This window comes from Podarcis bocagei (genome assembly GCF_964188305.1).
Source record: "Podarcis bocagei genome assembly, chromosome: 9".
Taxonomy (NCBI): domain Eukaryota; kingdom Metazoa; phylum Chordata; class Lepidosauria; order Squamata; family Lacertidae; genus Podarcis; species Podarcis bocagei.
The window spans coordinates 3986678-4004294 of record NC_138134.1 but is presented as its reverse complement, the minus strand read 5'-3'; the positions used below and the strand labels follow the sequence as shown (position 1 = coordinate 4004294).

General features: G+C 40.8%; 1 protein-coding gene across 1 annotated transcript in view; it reads left to right on the top strand.

Annotated features, from left to right (window-relative positions):
• WDR1 (WD repeat domain 1) overlaps positions 1-17617 on the top strand; it is a 369582-nt gene that overhangs the window by 307149 nt on the left and 44816 nt on the right. The window lies entirely within an intron of this gene.

The following is a 17617-nucleotide window of genomic DNA, read 5'->3' as shown; positions in this document are numbered from 1 at the left end:
GAAATTTTGGAACAGGAGGGAGATAAATTGAAATTATAAAGTCATGAGAAATTGAAACCTAAAGTACAAGACTGGCTTCAATATTACCAAATAATGGAGATTTATAAACAGGACAGGAAAATTGGCTTTCAGGTGGAAAAATCAAAATTAGAGACTGAACTGTTAGAACCCAATACTAAGAACTTGTCAAGAATGTATAATTTGCTGCTGAAATGGAATACACAAGATGAAACAGTTAAATCGGTTATGATTAAGTGGGCACAGGACATTGGCCATAACATTATGTTTGCTGACTGGGAATGGTTGTGGAACACCGGTATTAAATTCACGGCATGTAATGCCTTAAAGGAAAATATTATGAAAATGATTTACAGGTGGTACATGACCCCAGTCAAGCTAGCAAAAATCTACCATTTGCCTGATAATAAGTGTTGGAAATGTAAAGAAACTGAAGGTACTTTCTATCACCTTTGGTGGACATGCCCGAAGATTAAGGCTTTCTGGGAAATGATATATAATGAAATGAAAAAGGTACTTAAATGTACTTTCCCTAAGAAACCAGAGGGCATTGTCGGCCAATTGGTGTCAAAGAAAGACAGAACTTTCTTTATGTATGCTACAACAGCAGCAAGAATACTCATCGCAAAGTATTGGAAGACACAAGATCTACCCACCCTGGAAGAATGGCAGATGAAAGTGATGGACTATATGACATTAGCCGAGATGACTGGCAGAATCCGCGACCAGGGAAAGGAGACGGCGGAAGAAGAATGGAAGAAATTTAAAATCTACCTTAAGGACTATTATAAACTTGATGAATGTTAGAATGTCGAGGTTTTGAGTAAGAAAGGGTTACAGTGATATAAGACTAGACTGAAGGAAAGATTAAGAGGACAGAGGATTGACAGAAATATTTAGAGTTGCTAAAAACTTTTGGACATTGGGATGCAGAAAGGGGAGGTATGGGGGAGTCTGAGAAACATGGTTTATGAAAAAAAGGTTATGAAACTATACGTGTTTGTATGTCTTTTTATATGTTTGTATTGTTTTAAAAATTTTGTAAAACCAATAAAAAAAATTTATAAAAAAAATAAAAGGGCAAAGGAAATATTGAAAGAATTTTATGAAATAAATGAAAATCAGGATACGGATAAAAAAATGATTTGGGAAGCAAGCAAAGCCTATATGAGAGGGTTTGTAATACAACAAATGGGAAAGATAAGGAGAAATGAAGATAATAATGTTATGGAAATAAATAAACAAATAAGAGAGAAAGAAAAAGACTTAGTGAAAAACCCAAAGAATGACGATATCCTCCAACAAATAAAGAATTTACAAGCCCACCTATCAAATTTAAGAAATAGTGAAGTAGAGAAAAAAATTATATTGCCGAAACAAAGATATTTTGAACAGGCAAATAAACCAGGTAGGATGGTGGCATGGTTTATCAAAGAAAAACAGGTGGAAAGAGTAATATATAGAATTATTGATGAAGAAAAGGAAATCATTGACCCAAAACAAATTAAAGAAAGTTTTATAAAATATTACAAAAATTTATATAAAGTAGAATTAAAAGAGGAAAAGAAAATTCAAAAATACCTATCAGAAAATAGACTACCAGATATAGAAGAAGAAGAATATGCAATATTAAATTCAAATATTGAACTTGAAGAGATTAAAAAAGTGATTAAAAATATGAAGGAGGGGAAATCGCCTGGACCAGACGGAATCTCAGTAACATATTATAAAAAATTAGAGGAAATAATAACACCCAAATTGCAAATAATTATGAATGAAATTTTAGATAAAGGAGAAATACCTAACTCGTGGCAAGAAGCATTAATAACCCTTATCCCAAAGCAAGGTACAGATTTGAGACTTATAAAAAACTACAGGCCAACATCTTTATTGAATATAGACTACAAAATATTTAATGGAGTCCTTGCAAATAGAATGAAAACTCTGCTAAAAAGGATAATTAAAAAAGATCAGGCAGGATTTTTACCAGCCAGACAAATAAAGGACAACACTAGAATAATTATAGACTTAATAGAATAGGATGAAATGAATCCAAGTAAAGAAATTTCAATGCTTTTAGTAGACGCTGAAAAGGCATTTGACAGTGTCTCTTGGAAATTTATGATCAAAACATATGAAAGCTTAAATTTAGGTAAAAGATTTATGAATGGAATTCAAGCAATCTACAAAAAACAAACAGCTAAATTAATCCTAAACAATGAAATTACAGAAGAATTCAACATCGAGAGAGGGACGCGACAGGGATGTCCTTTATCCCCACTCCTATTTATAACAATATTAGAAACTCTATTAATAGCTTTGAGGAAAGATGAAAAAATAAAGGGCATATGTCTTGGGACACAGTGTTATAAAGTAAGAGCATTTGCAGACGATGTGATCATTACAACCGAAACATCAAAAGAAAGTATAAATAAAGCATTGGAAAGAATGAAAGAATTTGGTGAAGTAGCAGGATTCAAATTGAACAAAGATAAATCGAAATTGATAACTAAAAATATAGGCGAGAAAGGAAAAAAGGAATTAGAAGAAATAACAGGACTAAAAATAGAAAATAAAGTGAACTACTTAGCGATATGGATTACAAATAAAAATACAAATTTAAGGATAATTATATTAAAAAATGGAAAGAAATTAAAGGAAGTATGGACAAATGGGGAAAATTAAAACTATCATTAGGAGGAAGAATATCTATGATAAAAATGATGATACTCCCCAAAATTCTATTTTTATTCCAAACGATTCCAATTGTAATAGGAACTAAATATTTTGTAAGCTGGCAAAGAGACCTTGCAAATTTTATATGGCAGGGGGGGAAAGCAAGGATAAAATCAGAAGTAATGATGGGCCCAAAAGAAAGTGGAGAATTCGCAGTGCCAGATTTAAGGAAGTATTTTGAGGCAGCGTGTTGGTGCTGGATAAAAAAATGGATATTATTAAAAGATAATGGAGTCCTAACATTAGAGGGCTGGGACAAAATATATGGATGGCACGGCTACTTATTCTATGATAAAAAAGAACAACACAAAAAAATTTACAAACCACATAGTAAGAAAGGCTCTATTGGATGTCTGGGAAAGAACAAAAGGAAAAATTATTGAGAAAATTCCCCAATGGGTTTCTCCAGTGGAAGCAACTACAACATTAAAGAGTAATGTAAAAGAGACTTGGCCAACATATAGGGAAATATTAGAGGAAGCAGATGGAAATATTAAATTAAAAACTTATGAACAATTACAAACATTTAGAATAAATTGGTTACAATATTATCAATTAAAAGCAGCTTATGAAAAAGACATAAAAGGGGGGATTTGAAAATAAAATCTCAAAATTAGAAAAGGAAATACTACAGAGCGATCAAAAAATACTTGCAAAAATGTATAGACTATTAATGAAAACTACCCTAGAACAAGAGACGAAAGGGGGAAATATGTTAAAATGGGAGCACGATTTGGGATATGAGATAGATTTGGAAAGATGGAAAACTTTTTGGGAGGAAAATATAAATTTTACTGCTTGTGATTTATTAAGGGAGAATTTCAGAAAAATGCACCACAGATGGTACCTAACCCCTGACAGATTGTCAAAAATAAATAAAAGGAACAACGACAAATGTTGAAAACATAACAGAACAAAAGGTACATTATATCACATGTGGTGGACTTGCCCAAAGATTAAAATCTTTTGGGACATGATCCATGACGAAATAAAAAAATTGATAAGGACATCACATAAAAAAAGGCAGAGGCATATTTATTAGGAATCTTAGATAAAAACGAATCTTAGATCAAAACGAAGCAGGGCAAAGGCTAATAGAGTTCTGTCAAGAGAACAAGCTGGTCATCACAAACACGCTTTTCCAACAACACAAGAGACGACTCTACACATGGACATCCCCAGATGGGCAACATCGAAATCAGATTGATTATATTCTCTGCAGCCAAAGATGGAGAAGCTCTATACAGTCAGCAAAAACAAGACCTGGAGCTGACTGTGGCTCAGATCATCAGCTTCTTATAGCAAAATTCAAGCTTAAACTGAAGAAAGTAGGAAAAACCACTGGGCCGGTAAGATACAATCTAAGTCAAATCCCTTATGAATACGCAGTGGAAGTGAGGAACAGGTTTAAGGATCTAGATTTGGTGGACAGAGTGCCTGAAGAACTATGGATGGAGGCTCACAACATTATACAGGAGGCAGCAACGAAAACCATCCCAATGAAAAGGAAATGCAAGAAAGCAAAGTGGCTGTCCAACAAGGCCTTACAAATAGCGGGGGAGAGAAGGCAAGCAAAATGCGAGGGAGATAGTGAAAGATACAGGAAATTGAATGCAGATTTCCAAAGAATAGCAAGGAGAGACAAGAAGGCCTTCTTAAACGAGCAATGCAAGAAATAGAGGAAAGCAACAGAATGGGAAGAACCAGAGATCTGTTCAAGAAAATCGGAAATATGAAAGGAACATTTCGTACAAAGATTACCATAATAAAGGACAAAAGTGGTAAAGACCTAACTGAAGCAGAAGACATCAAGAAGAGGTGGCAAGAATACACAGAGGAATTATACCAGAAAGATATGGATGTCTCGTACACCCCAGGTAGTGTGGTTGCTGACCTTGAGCCAGACATCCTGGAGAGTGAAGTCAAATGGGCCTTAGAAAGCACTGCAAATAACAAGGCCAGTGGAAGTGATGGTATTCCAGCTGAACTGTTTAAAATTTTAAAAGATGATGCTGTTAAGGTGCTACACTCAATATGCCAGCAAGTTTGGAAAACTCAGAAGTGGCCAGAGGATTGGAGAAGATCAGTCTACATCCCAATCCCAAAGAAGGGCAGTGCCAAAGAATGCTCCAACTACCGCACAATTTCAATCATTTCACATGCTAGCAAGGTTATGCTTAAAATTCTACAAGGAAGGCTCAAGCAGTATGTGGACCGAGAACTCCCAGAAGTGCAAGCTGGATTTAGAAGAGGCAGAGGAACCAGAGACCAAATTGCAAACATGTGCTGGATTATGGAGAAAGCTAGAGAGTTCCAGAAAGACATCTACTTCTGATGCAAAAGCCTTTGACTGTGTCGACCACAGCAAACTATGGCAAGTTCTTAAAGAAATGGGAGTGCCTGATCACCTCACCTGTCTCCTGAGAAATCTCTATGTGGGACAAGAAGCTACAGTTAGAACTGGATATGGAACAACTGACTGGTTCCAAATTGGGAAAGGAGTAAGGCAAGGCTGTATATTGTCTCCCTGCTTATTTAACTTATATGCAGAATTCATCATGCGAAAGGCTGGGCTGGATGAATCCCAAGCTGGAATTAAGATTGCCGGAAGAAATATCAACAACCTCAGATATGCAGATGACACAACATTGATGGCAGAAAGTGAAGAGGAATTAAAGAACCTTTTAATGAGGGTGAAAGAGGAGAGCGCAAAATATGGTCTGAAGCTCAACATCAAAAAAATGAAGATCATGGCCACTGGGCCCATCACCTCCTGGCAAATAGAAGGGGAAGAAATGGAGGCAGTGAGAGATTTTACCTTCTTGGGCTCCATGATCAGTGCAGATGGTGACAGCAGTCACGAAATTAAAAGACGCCTGCTCCTTGGGAGAAAGGCGATGGCAAACCTAGACAACATCTTAAAAAGCAGAGACATCACCTTGCCAACAAAGGTCCGTATAGTAAAAGCCATGGTTTTCCCAGTAGTGATGTATGGAAGTGAGAGCTGGACCATAAAGAAGGCTGATCGCCGAAGAATTGATGCTTTTGAATTATGGTGCTGGAGGAGACTCTTGAGAGTCCCATGGACTGCAAGAAGATCAAACCTCTCCATTCTTAAGGAAATCAGCCCTGAGTGCTCAGTGGAAGGACAGAGCTGAGGCTCCAATACTTTGGCCACCTCATAAGAAGAGAAAACTCCCTGGAAAAGACCCTGATGTTGGGAAAGATGGAGGGCACAAGGAGAAGGGGACGACAGAGAATGAGATGGTTGGATGGTGTTCTTGAAGCTACCAGCATGAGTTTGATCAAACTGCGGGAGGCAGTGGAGGACAGAAGTGCCTGGCGTGCTCTGGTCCATGGGGTCACGAAGAGTCGGACACGACTAAACGACTAAACAACAGATAAAGACATCCCCAAAGAGAAGATTAACTTATTTCTATACGCGACAACAGCAGCAAGAATTTTGATTGCTAGCTATTGGAAAGAGGAAAGCATCCCAACAAAAAGAGAATGGTTGGGGAAACTGCGAGTACCTGGAATTAGCAAAATTGACAGATATAATAAGGAGAAAATCCAAAACTATGGTTATGTAGCAATGGGAGTGTTTAAATGATTATTTACAAAACCAGGGCTCAACTACAAAAACCTGGTTGTGTTTAGAATAATCTTGTGCGTAATATATTTTAAAAAAATACAAAGTGAGCCATTAAGGAAACCCAAAGGGAAAATATGAAGAACAGAGGCTCTGAAGAACGGATTATTAAAAACGTGTGAGGTAAACGGTGGAAGTCATTTTTTCTTTTTTCTCCCCCCCCTTTTCTGTTTTTTCTTTTTTCTTTCAAAAGAAACAATTTGTTTAAGGTAGATAAGGACAAGACGAAATTATACAATTGAATGTAAATATAGATGGGAAATGGCTATGTATTGTGAGTGCTTATCTACTTTTAAAAAAAATTCATATATGATCTGTTTTTTTACCTTTTTATTTTCTTTTTGTTCCCTTTTTCTTTACTCTGATATCTTACATTTCATTTCACTGTGTTATCATGAATAGCATTTTATAGAGGTATAAATAACTGTAAATATGAAAAGAGACAAAATATTCTCTAATTCCTTTTCCTTGGATAGATGTATTTGTTTTCCTTTTTTGTATTTTCTTTTGTTGTGATTATGTATGTATTTTAATTTGTATTGAATAAAAATTTATTTAATAATATTTAATAATAATAAAAAAGATGATAAGGAAAACAGGAAGACATAATGAGAGGTAAAGGAGGTGCTGTGGGATTGGTGGAAGTCAATGTTTGTTTTTCTTTTTAGTGCTATTATTATTAACATGTAAGATATGGATTTTTTTTGTATGCTGGTTTTTGAGTTTTGTGTATTGTTATTTATTGATATTTTTATCTTGTTGTGTGGAAAATACTAATAAAATTTATTATAAAAAAAACAAAAAAAATAGGATGGCAGTAGGAAGCAAAGAAGGAAAATCTAAACATAGTATGGTTGCAAAAGTAGACTTATTAATGACATCTGCCTGATGGGTACTTTACCTGTAAGTAGAGTTCAGGCACCTTTTTCATCAGTGGGCTTTTTTATACGGATATTTTTATATGCAAGTAACCAAATCTCAATAGTATAAATCTCCTTACTTTCCCCAACTTGTTGGTTTCTCTTTCTCCTCTCTAGAGTTGGCTTCCTACAAGGTGCTTGCAACTAGGAAGGGAGGGGGGATTGGATCCCGTTCACATTTAAAGGTGAACTCACCAAATTCACATTTTCTGAAACAATGTGTGAACTGAAACAGAGCTATCTGAATTTTGTAATGGAGTTTTCCAGTCAAGTAATGTGCACAAAATTGCAAATATTGGGGCAAAGTGTGCAAAGATATGCATATATCAGTGAAAATAAAATACAAAGATACATTATATTGGGGAAAACGGCTTTGTAAAGATGTGTATAGTGGGGATTATTTTTTTTGCTATAACCTGTATTTGGTTTACCAATAAATTCTGATTTGACTTGATTAGGTAGGAGAAATTTGAACATAAAAACTGATTAAATGTCCTGAGGGCATTTAAAAATAAATCATTCACAAACTGATATAGGAAGGTAAAGAACTGAACTTATGACTGGAAAAATGAGAAGCTGAGAGAAACCAAAACTGACATACTGTATCTGCCCACCCTATTTACAACCCCAATATATTTCAACCATGTCCCCACTCCAGCTAATACAGTCCCTTTCTTGTGCACTTGAGGCCAGGGATGCTGATCAGATCCCAGCCTCACAAAACGGCTCGGGGAGGGTGGCATGAGAACAACGCCATGCGCCCTTTGATTGCAGCCTCACTGAGGGGCTGGGATGGAAGGGCACATGGCTAGTGCATGCTACTCATGTGGCCCTCCACGGATCCTGAGGGGCTGGCTTAGGGAGAGTGGGGTAAGGAGGCCTCAAGAGCCAGGCTGCGATCAAAGGGTGTCGCTCCAGCAGCAAGGGCCAGGCTGGTGCCACCCATGCAATGCCCCTCCTTTGAGGCAGCTATGGCAAGTGCAATGGGGGGCAGCCCTGAGCCACCCACTTTTTCTTCCAGTTGGGCCAACAGTAGGGCAGCATGGATGTAGCAAACCCAAAAATGCCTTATCTTCTGGGTCTTCGCCAATAAAACTCAGAAACGAGAGGAGTTGGGAGTCCAATGTTCTTGCAAAGAAATAGGTCACAATGGGATAGCTCCGCAAAGGTCGCAACCCCACCCAGTGGTCCAGGCAGCGGTATTTATAAAGTTTCAAACAAAGCATTTCAATTTCCACCAGTCATATACATCATTACCTCATTGATAGACCAATCATATGCATAAAAGTATTTCTCATTGCCTCATTCGAAGTTATTGGACTTGCACACAGCACTGGCTAATTCTGCTGACGAGGCTCTGATTCCCACCCTGTTCCATGGCCTTCCCATGAATACACTGCGTTACACAAAGCTTTTTTTGTGCATGTTGTAACAACTTGTATTTTAGCTTTTGTGCTGTATCTTGTGATTTACGTATAGCGGAACCTCATGTTATGGACGGGATCCATTCCGGAGGCCTGTCCATAACAGGGAACTGACGCAAGCAGAAGCACTACGTCGGCACATGTAAGTCTGCACATGTTAGCACTTCTGCACATGCGCGAGCGGCAAAACCCAGAAGAAACTTATTTCGGTACTTCCAGGTTGCCTCAGGATGCAACACAAAAACACATAACCTGAAGCAGACGCAACATGAGGTATGACTGCATTAGCTGTTTTCCTGCCCCCAAGGAGGGTGGCACATGTTGCAAAATTATCCGTTTCATAAAGTTACAGGCTACCATAGGTTCTCAATTAGAAGTACACTCAAGGATTTACAAGGGTACACATTATCACATTTATTGTGGCCCTTTGGGCCACTCCCACATGGAGAGTGGTGCCCTCAGCAAGCCCATTATTTTCACTTAATATTTTCCTGCTGCCATCACTCCCCTTAACCAAAAATAAAGCTCTTGACCGGCATAGGACTCTACCTCTCTTTCACAAATGGCAAGTGCACAAGTAGAAAAGGCAATGCATGAAATAATTTTTAAAAATCCAAAGAAAACCAGCCCTAGAACTCCCTCTCACTCACAGTTTTCATAAAAGGTCCTCCACCAAAAAAGGATGGAGTAGCCACATCAGGTGGAATCAGCCATGATGGCAGTTGTCCTCACTGGCTGCTGCGCTTCTCCTTGGGCAGTTTCGTTCTAAGAGACCCTGCAAGGGATACAGCCACAGCTGGAGTAACTGGCAATTAAGACAGATCTAGCCCCAGGCCTTTCAAGTGATCTTGAGGGCGCAAGTTCTGGAAGCCCTGCTCTCTGCCATGCAAACCTTTATCTACCTGGCCTGGGGGGACGGGGCCAGACTGACTCCAGCTACAAAAGCTGACTCTTGGGCTGGAATATTCTTTAGGTGGTTTTGATAGGGGGAGAGGTTTGTTGTCATTATTGATATTAATTTCTTGTCTATTTTTAGATTGTATTACAATTTATGGGGAAATTTGTTGCACACTTCTTGATGTGTTTTATTTATAGCTTATGACTACTTTTGCAATTATGTAAATCTTCTCACATTGTAAGCCACCTTGACCAATGCTATTTTTCTAAAAGAGGAGGTGCCAGAACTCATCATGAACGCCTCCCCTGTTCTCTTAGAATGGCAATGGTGCCCACTTGAGAGGTGCCAGAACTGAATTCTGGTGAGTTACAGTTGGGGGAAAAACACCCTGGTTTTAACTAGGGAAAGGTGACATACAAATAAGATGGTGATGAAAGACTTGCACAAGACCAGCAATAATTGTTTATTTATTTTCTGTGGCAGATGACTTAATTTCAAGCCACAAGGCAGCTGTGGTTTCCCTCCATTTAAAGAGACAAAGTTTTGTCACTTTCTTGAAGTGCTGGCAGAGCCGCAAGTGGCTGGTCAGCACTGTGTCCTGGCCCACTGGGGATGAGTTCCTGAGCGGCAGAGAGACTCCTCCAGCTTGGCTCACCAAGTGTTTTTTGGCCTATCCCCAGTGGCACTCGTAACATAAAGCAGACTTGCTGGATCCCAACGACACCAGTTCATTCCTTCTTGTGAGAGTATAAGGACCCTAAAGGAAGTAGTGGAGATTCAACTCCTTTAATAACAATAATAAAAAGCAACCCAAAGATTGTTTGAACCACCAGGCAGTTGCAAATAGGGGCACCATATGGGGCAAGGATCCTCCCCCCCAAAAAAAAATTTTTTCAAGGAGGGAGCCAGGCCCCCTCAATATTCTGTGGCAACGTGCACACACCATGTGACATGCTCATGTCAAACACATAAACCGCCCTTCTCTCGACTTCTATTTTATGCCCACGTTTCTGTAGGTCTTTTAGAATAATTAGGGAATACTCTTTAACTAAGGCGTGTATGTATTGTAAATTTGCTACCTGCTACTACTGTAACTGCTGTCTAAAGCAGCATTTTAATATATTCTGTCACTCCTGTTTTATATAATAAACCAACCTTTCTTTCTTTCTTTCTTTCTTTCTTTCTTTCTTTCTTTCTTTCTTTCTGTGAGAGTTTCTTGTGGGCATAAAGTTAAGGGTTAACACCTCCATAAGAAGCGCACGCCATAACTCCAGCAAAAGAATGGAAACCTCTCAGCAATATGTATATGAACACACTGGCTGTGCACATGCGAGTCCAAGTACACACTCGTAACAGAATGACGCTGCTTATCTGGATCTGTTTTTCAGAAACAGCACTTTCAGGAGCAAGTGTTGAGAGGGAGCGAATGTGCAGAAAAAACATAGTTTGGAGCCTCAGTCCAGATCAGAAGCCTGTTCCAGATCAGAGGCCAGTAGCTATGGTACTTTTCATTCTAAAGAAAAAGGTGCCAGTTTAAAAGACCCTTTAAAGGTGTGGTTTGCCCGTAGAACTATCCTCCTTCGCTCAATCTCCAACTGCCTGAAATGTAAAACTTTCCACAAATTAATTTTCTATTGTTAATAACTTAAAATGTTGCGGGGGAAATCCTGAGAAATGACTGCTAAGTTTTGGTAGCAGACTTCTTTAAGATTCTGGACACATCACGGGTGAGAAAAATAATAAACGGACAGAAGCAAAGAGAGATAAAACATAATGAAATTCATTTTCTGTACGCACAGCAAGACTGTGATAGACTCGACAGGAAGAGATCCAACAGGAAGATTATGACACAGCCCTTTCACCATCTTCAAATACTTTTTCATCTAATAGGGAGGCACTAGATCATCTTCTCAACAATGGCATTTTTGCTTTTCCTTAAAGTACCTTTTTATGTTAGTGACAGGGAACAGTGGGTGGCTGATCATGGCGTTGGCATCATGCAAGACTTACTGCTGTTCCAATGGCAAAAAGCATCCGTTTTTGTAAGCAACTGGGGTTGTTATCCTAGTCTTCCATTTGAGAGAAGAGTTAAACCACTTAGAAATTCATGCATGCATGGTACAGCTTGGAAACAGCAAGTTAAGGCATCAGTCTAACTTCTATGCAATGTAAACAGGCAACAAATTGTGCTTACTTACAATTGCGCCTCCAGACACCCACTCTTTCCCTTTTCTTTCCATTCAGTCTCACTGTTCTGCAGGTTGGCCTGCAGAGCTGCCCAATTATTACACAGGTTAGAGCAGGGGTAGGCAGCCTAAGGCCTGGGGGCCGGATGCAGCCCAATCGCCTTCTCAATCCGGCCCACAGACGGTCCGGGAATCAGCATGTTTTTACATGAGTAGAATGTGTGCTTTTATTTAAGATGCATCTCTGGGTTATTTGGGGGGCATAGGGATTCGTTCATATATTTTTTTTCAAAATATAGTCCAGCCCCCCACAAGGTCAGAGGGACGGTGGACCGGCCCATGGCTGAAAAAAGTTTCTGACCCCTGGGTTAGAGGCTCTTCTGCAAATCATCCCACCTTCTGAGGTGGGAATATGGGTGGTAACCAGAAAGAATGCCTCTGCATTGTGGTACCTGATCTGTACAGGTCTGCCTGCCTGGCACCATCTGCAATGTCTTCAAGTGCGATGAAAATACCCTTTTATTTGCCCAGGCCTCACATCCACCCCAAGCCAAACTGGGGCCAGTGAGTGCACCATCCCACTTAGAGGATCCTGTTTTAGCTAAACACAGACAATAAATCCGAACAAAACATATTGTAGTTTGTAGCATACAATGACTCTTCCTAACAGTAGAATTACAAAACTGTGGCTTGTGTATCAAATATAAAACCTGCAATGTTCACATCAAGGAGAATGCTCCCAGAAACAGGTCTGAATTCCTCCTGTTCCTGGGAGCGAGTTATGACCCATAACCCGGCAGGACATAAGAGAACCACTGGCCAGGACAGGGGAGAAGTGTACAGTTCCTTCTAGCACATACCTGGCATTTGGATTGGGAAACTGCTCTAAGCAGATGTTGTAGCTGACACTGAAACCCTGCTCTCCACCCTCCTATAGAGTTATATGACATCTGGGTGCACACAAAATCATCAGATATGCCTGGGAATGCTTGAGTCCCCACTCACCCCCAGTCCCCCCAAACCAATAACTTCTACAAGGCCAACACTCACCTTCTTCCTCAGATTGCATCTTCTTCTTTTTTTAAATGATATTTATTAAAGTTTCAAAAAAGGTTACAAAATTAAGAAACAGAAAAAAAAGAAAGGAAAAGAAAAAATACAAAATACAATAAAATTAAAACATTTAAAAACAAATCAATCTTTCCATGTCTTGTCTTTCATTTACTTGTTTCCCTGACCTCCTCACACCTCCCTTTTTTGCATTCCAGTTCAGTTAGTTAATTCAGCAAATCCTTTCCCTCTTTGTTTTTATCCTAATCCTTTAACTTAATATATTGTAACTTTGGATTCTCACCTGTTAACAAACCATTTTTACATACTCCTTTGTAACAGTACTGCTAAAACCACTTAACTTCATTCTGACATCATTCTAACATTCATTAATTTTGCAATGTTTTTGTCAATAGTCTTTAAATTTCTTCCAATATTCTTCCACCAACTCTTCTCCCTGGTCTCGGATTCTGCCAGTCATTTCCGCCAGTTCCATGTAGTCCATCACCTTCATCTGCCATTCTTCCCGGGTGGGTAGATCTTGTGTCTTCCAATACTTCGCAATGAGTATTCTTGCTGCTGTTGTGGAATACATAAAGAAAGTTCTATCCTTCTTTGGCACCAATTGGTTGACCATGCCCAGGAGAAAGGCCTCTGGTTTCTTCAGAAAGGTATATTTAAATATCTTTTTCATTTCATTATATATCATCTCCCAGAAAGCCTTAATCCTTGGGCACGTCCACCAAAGGTGAAAGAATGTGCCTTCAGTTTCTTTACATTTCCAACATTTATTATCGGGCAAATGATAGATTTTTGCAAGCCTGACTGGTGTCATGTACCACCTGTAAATCATTTTCATAATATTCTCTCTTAAGGCCTCAGATTGCATCTTCTTTGGCAGACAGGGGAGGCTATAGCAACCTCACTGGTGATCCTGTCTGCTTTGGAGATTGGAGGGACACTCTCTTCTATAGTGGTGATCTCTGCCTCTTTGTGCCCTAAATCAAACTTACTATTACTATGTATTCATTTTTAATAGTAAATGCCAAACTCCGGTGCCTTGGAGAAGAATCACTGAAACTGCCTGCTACCCACAATGCACTATAGTAGGTGTTGTCTTTTTTGTAATCTTTTAAGATGTGGCAGACACAGCCAGGACTCACCAGTGCCTAGTCCCAGAAGCACAGCCCAATTCTGACAATCATATTGCCGTCTTTGCTTCCTCAAAGTAGCATCCAAGTCAGACAAGATATGGAAAGAGAACTGACTCTAGTGCTTCTGACAGCAGGTGCCTCAGAATATCAAAATATATCAAAAGTGGATGACGGATGAACACTTCAGTGGATTAGGGCCGACACAGGCAAATACAAAAAACCAAGTGCAACTGGCACTTTTCAGGGTGGTCTATGCATGTATGCAATGCAGAAGCAGCTGTGCTTTTCCCTCCACCCATCACACAGAGCATACACGGACATCACAACCAGCAATATTCTGCATGCACTGCTTAGGTCCCCACCCATGTACTGTATAGGTTTCCACTGTTGCTGCTGTTTTTCCAGCAGAGGAAGGGGTAACGGAAGAACCCCACATGAAGCAAAGTTTAATAGAAAAGCAGATATTGACAAGGCAAAGCAGAAGACTCCCAAGAAACCAAGGGAACATCTTTTGCACAAGTAGAGCTCCAGATTACACTGTGTAAGGCATGGCAAGAGAAACACAGCCATAATCTGACAAGGCCTCGTGGAAGCATTTCTAGCAGAGCCCCTCTCCGTCAGGATGTTGTCAGCAGCTCCTGGCTGGTTGCTCAGGAAAGTATAAGTATAAAAGTTTCTTACTGTCTTGTTTTATTTCAGTCTTTACAGAGAGAGGCTATAGAACCCAGCCTCTTGGATAATGGCGTTGTCCCGAGTGAATCTTCACACACACACACACACACCCTTCTCTCCCACTTCCTCATTCGTCTCCTCTACAGTTGCTGCTATGTGCCCTCTGTCTTTCAGCTCTTTGCTCTCCTACTTTTAAGGCTCGCCAGGTTCTGGGAGATGGAGGGTCTGGAATGCTTTCTAAAGACACAATGTCAGATGGGTGTTGTTCCAGCTCTCCCATGATTTCCCAGCTTTCCCCCTCACCTGCCTCTGAGCTGCCACCTCCCTCAAACCCCTGCTATTAATCTATATTGTCTTCCTCTTCCTCCTCCCTGGAAAGGTCAGGATGGGGAGACGGTCTCCACCATTCCTCCTTTGCCCAGTCCCAGACACTCTCCCTGTGAATAACTTGGCACAGAACTGGCTCCAGTTCATTGGACGGGAGTCCTTTAACTGTTGAGCGGGATGAGAAGCAAGGCATAGCTCAGTTAAAGTGGCAATGTAACATTTGCTGGGGCCAGCCCCCCGCCCCATGAAGTGGCGGAATCCCGCAGTGAAATCTTGCTGGAAGAAGTGGCTGCCACATGATCCCGGTAAGTGATGCTTCGGCAGGGATGGAATGGTGGCAGCGGGGCACCTTCCCAGTTTGCTTCAGGCTGTGAAATGGGATGAGCCGCCCCGGCCATTGGCTGTAATGGGCCAGTGTAGCTTTATCTGCAAAGGTTGCTGGGCACTCAATTCCAGCTTAGAAAATCTCCTATGACCAGGGTGTAAGAATCAAATGCATACTGTGGGCTTGGCCAGTTATCTGCAGAACCAACACTGCACTCATTCATTGCACATCCAAATTCAAAATACTAACCCATTTTTCAAGTGAATGGCGATAACAAGAAATAGATTTCTTTCAAACATACTAGGTTGAATATGTTAGCTTTCTACATGTCTAGAGAGCCCTTCCCCACAATAACACATAAGGAGAGCCTTGCTGATTCAGACAGAAAACATTTCTGTTTCCATTGTGGCCAACCATATATCACAGGGAAGCCCACGAACAGGACATGAGCATGTTAGTACATTCCTGCTCATCTTCTCCAGCAACTGTGGTTCTGTCTGCACTAAAGCAGCATCACTGAACAGTCATGGTTTCTAACAAAGAACCCTGGGAACTGTAGCTTGCTAAGGGTGCTGAGAGTTGTTAGGAGAAACATTCACCCTGGAAAGTTCACTTCCTCATGAGAGTTGTTCATCCATTTCTAAGGCTTATGGCATCCCGCAGATGCTGCAACTAAGATTCCAGTGCCTTCTACCACCTGCCCAACCACATCTGGATAAACGAGACTTAACGGAACATTGGTTCTCTTCAAAAAGCAGCATTTGGAGTATACTGGAAAAGGAATTACCATGAAACTTGCAATACAATTAGCAATTTACTAAAAGTTAGCCTTTTAAAATAAAACAGTGTCTATATTATGAACAATATACAATTTAGAGGAACTAATCATATGGCTATACTGTACAAAGTGTTCTGTTTACAGGATCCTCTGGAGACAAAACATTACAATATTTCCTAGGGACGCAGGTGGTGTTATGGTCTAAACCACCGAGCATCTTGGGCTTGCTGATCGTAAGGTGGGCACTTCAAATCCACACGACAGGGTGAGCTCCTGTTGCTCTGTCCCAGCTTCTGTCAAACTAGCAATTTGAAAGCATACCAGCACAAAATAGATAAATAGGTACTACTGCAGCGGGAAGGTAAACGGCATTTCCGTGCACTCTGGTTTCCACATGGTGTCCTGTTGCACCAGAAGCAGTTTAGTCATGCTGGCCACATGACCTGGAAAGCTGTCCCTCGGCCTGAAAGTGGAGATAAGTACTGCACCCCATAGTCAAATTTGACTGGACTTAACTGTCCAGGGGTCCTTTACCTTTACAATATTTATGCCATATCTAATGTGCTTATAAAGCTGTACAGATTTCAAACCCTCCATTTTTGCTGCGCCAGTCCATTTCAAAGAATATTTCTTCCTGATGCCAAATCAGACAAGACAATTGTCAGGGGTTCAGGAGCAGAGGCAAGGGCAAGGGAGGAAACAGAGAGCGAGGGGGAGGAGGCAGAAGAAAAGATGAGTGATGACGACGACCCGAGATCTCCGAGTCTTTCCAGTGAATCAGAAGATTCACAGAAAGGAGCACCAGTGGTCAGGGCAAGGGGGGAGCCTAGGGGGACACCCCAGGAAGATAGAGCCAGAGGGGACTCAGAGGAGAGCAGTTGGAAATCGGGACCAGCGTCACAGCCAGAGAGCAGGGAAGAGGAGGAGCGCCAGAGATCAAGTGCTGGCAGCTCGCAACAGGGGGGAGGGCACGAGTCAGGAGTGGCCACACCTCCATCGGGGAGCGAAGAAACGGTCAGACGGAAAGTGGAAGGTTGGGCGCGCGCGCCAAGTTCAAATGCACAGGAAAGTGACGCAGTAGGCAGCCAGGAAAGGGAGCCAGGTCCTAAAGCCCGGCGCAAGGAGACAGGGAGTTCCGGGGGGTCGGCGTCAGAAGAATCCCGGAAGGAAGAGACCCCGGGGAGCAGAGGGACCCAGAGGAGAGCAGTCAGGCGGAAAAGGTGGAGCAGGGCTAGGATATTAAGTTGGTGCGCAAGGGGCGGAGACTCAGACGGAGCTTCGCCGATCTAGCCATTAGACGTAGAGTTGCACGCAGCAGCTTGGGAATGGAAACTGTAACTCAATAAAGACTTTTACTTAATGACCGCTGGCTAGCGTGATCCTCTGTGAGCTAGGATCTTGAAGCAGCTCTGACAACAATATTCATACAATGGACAGTTTCACTTTTTAAAAGCCATCCACATTTTTCCTAATGGCA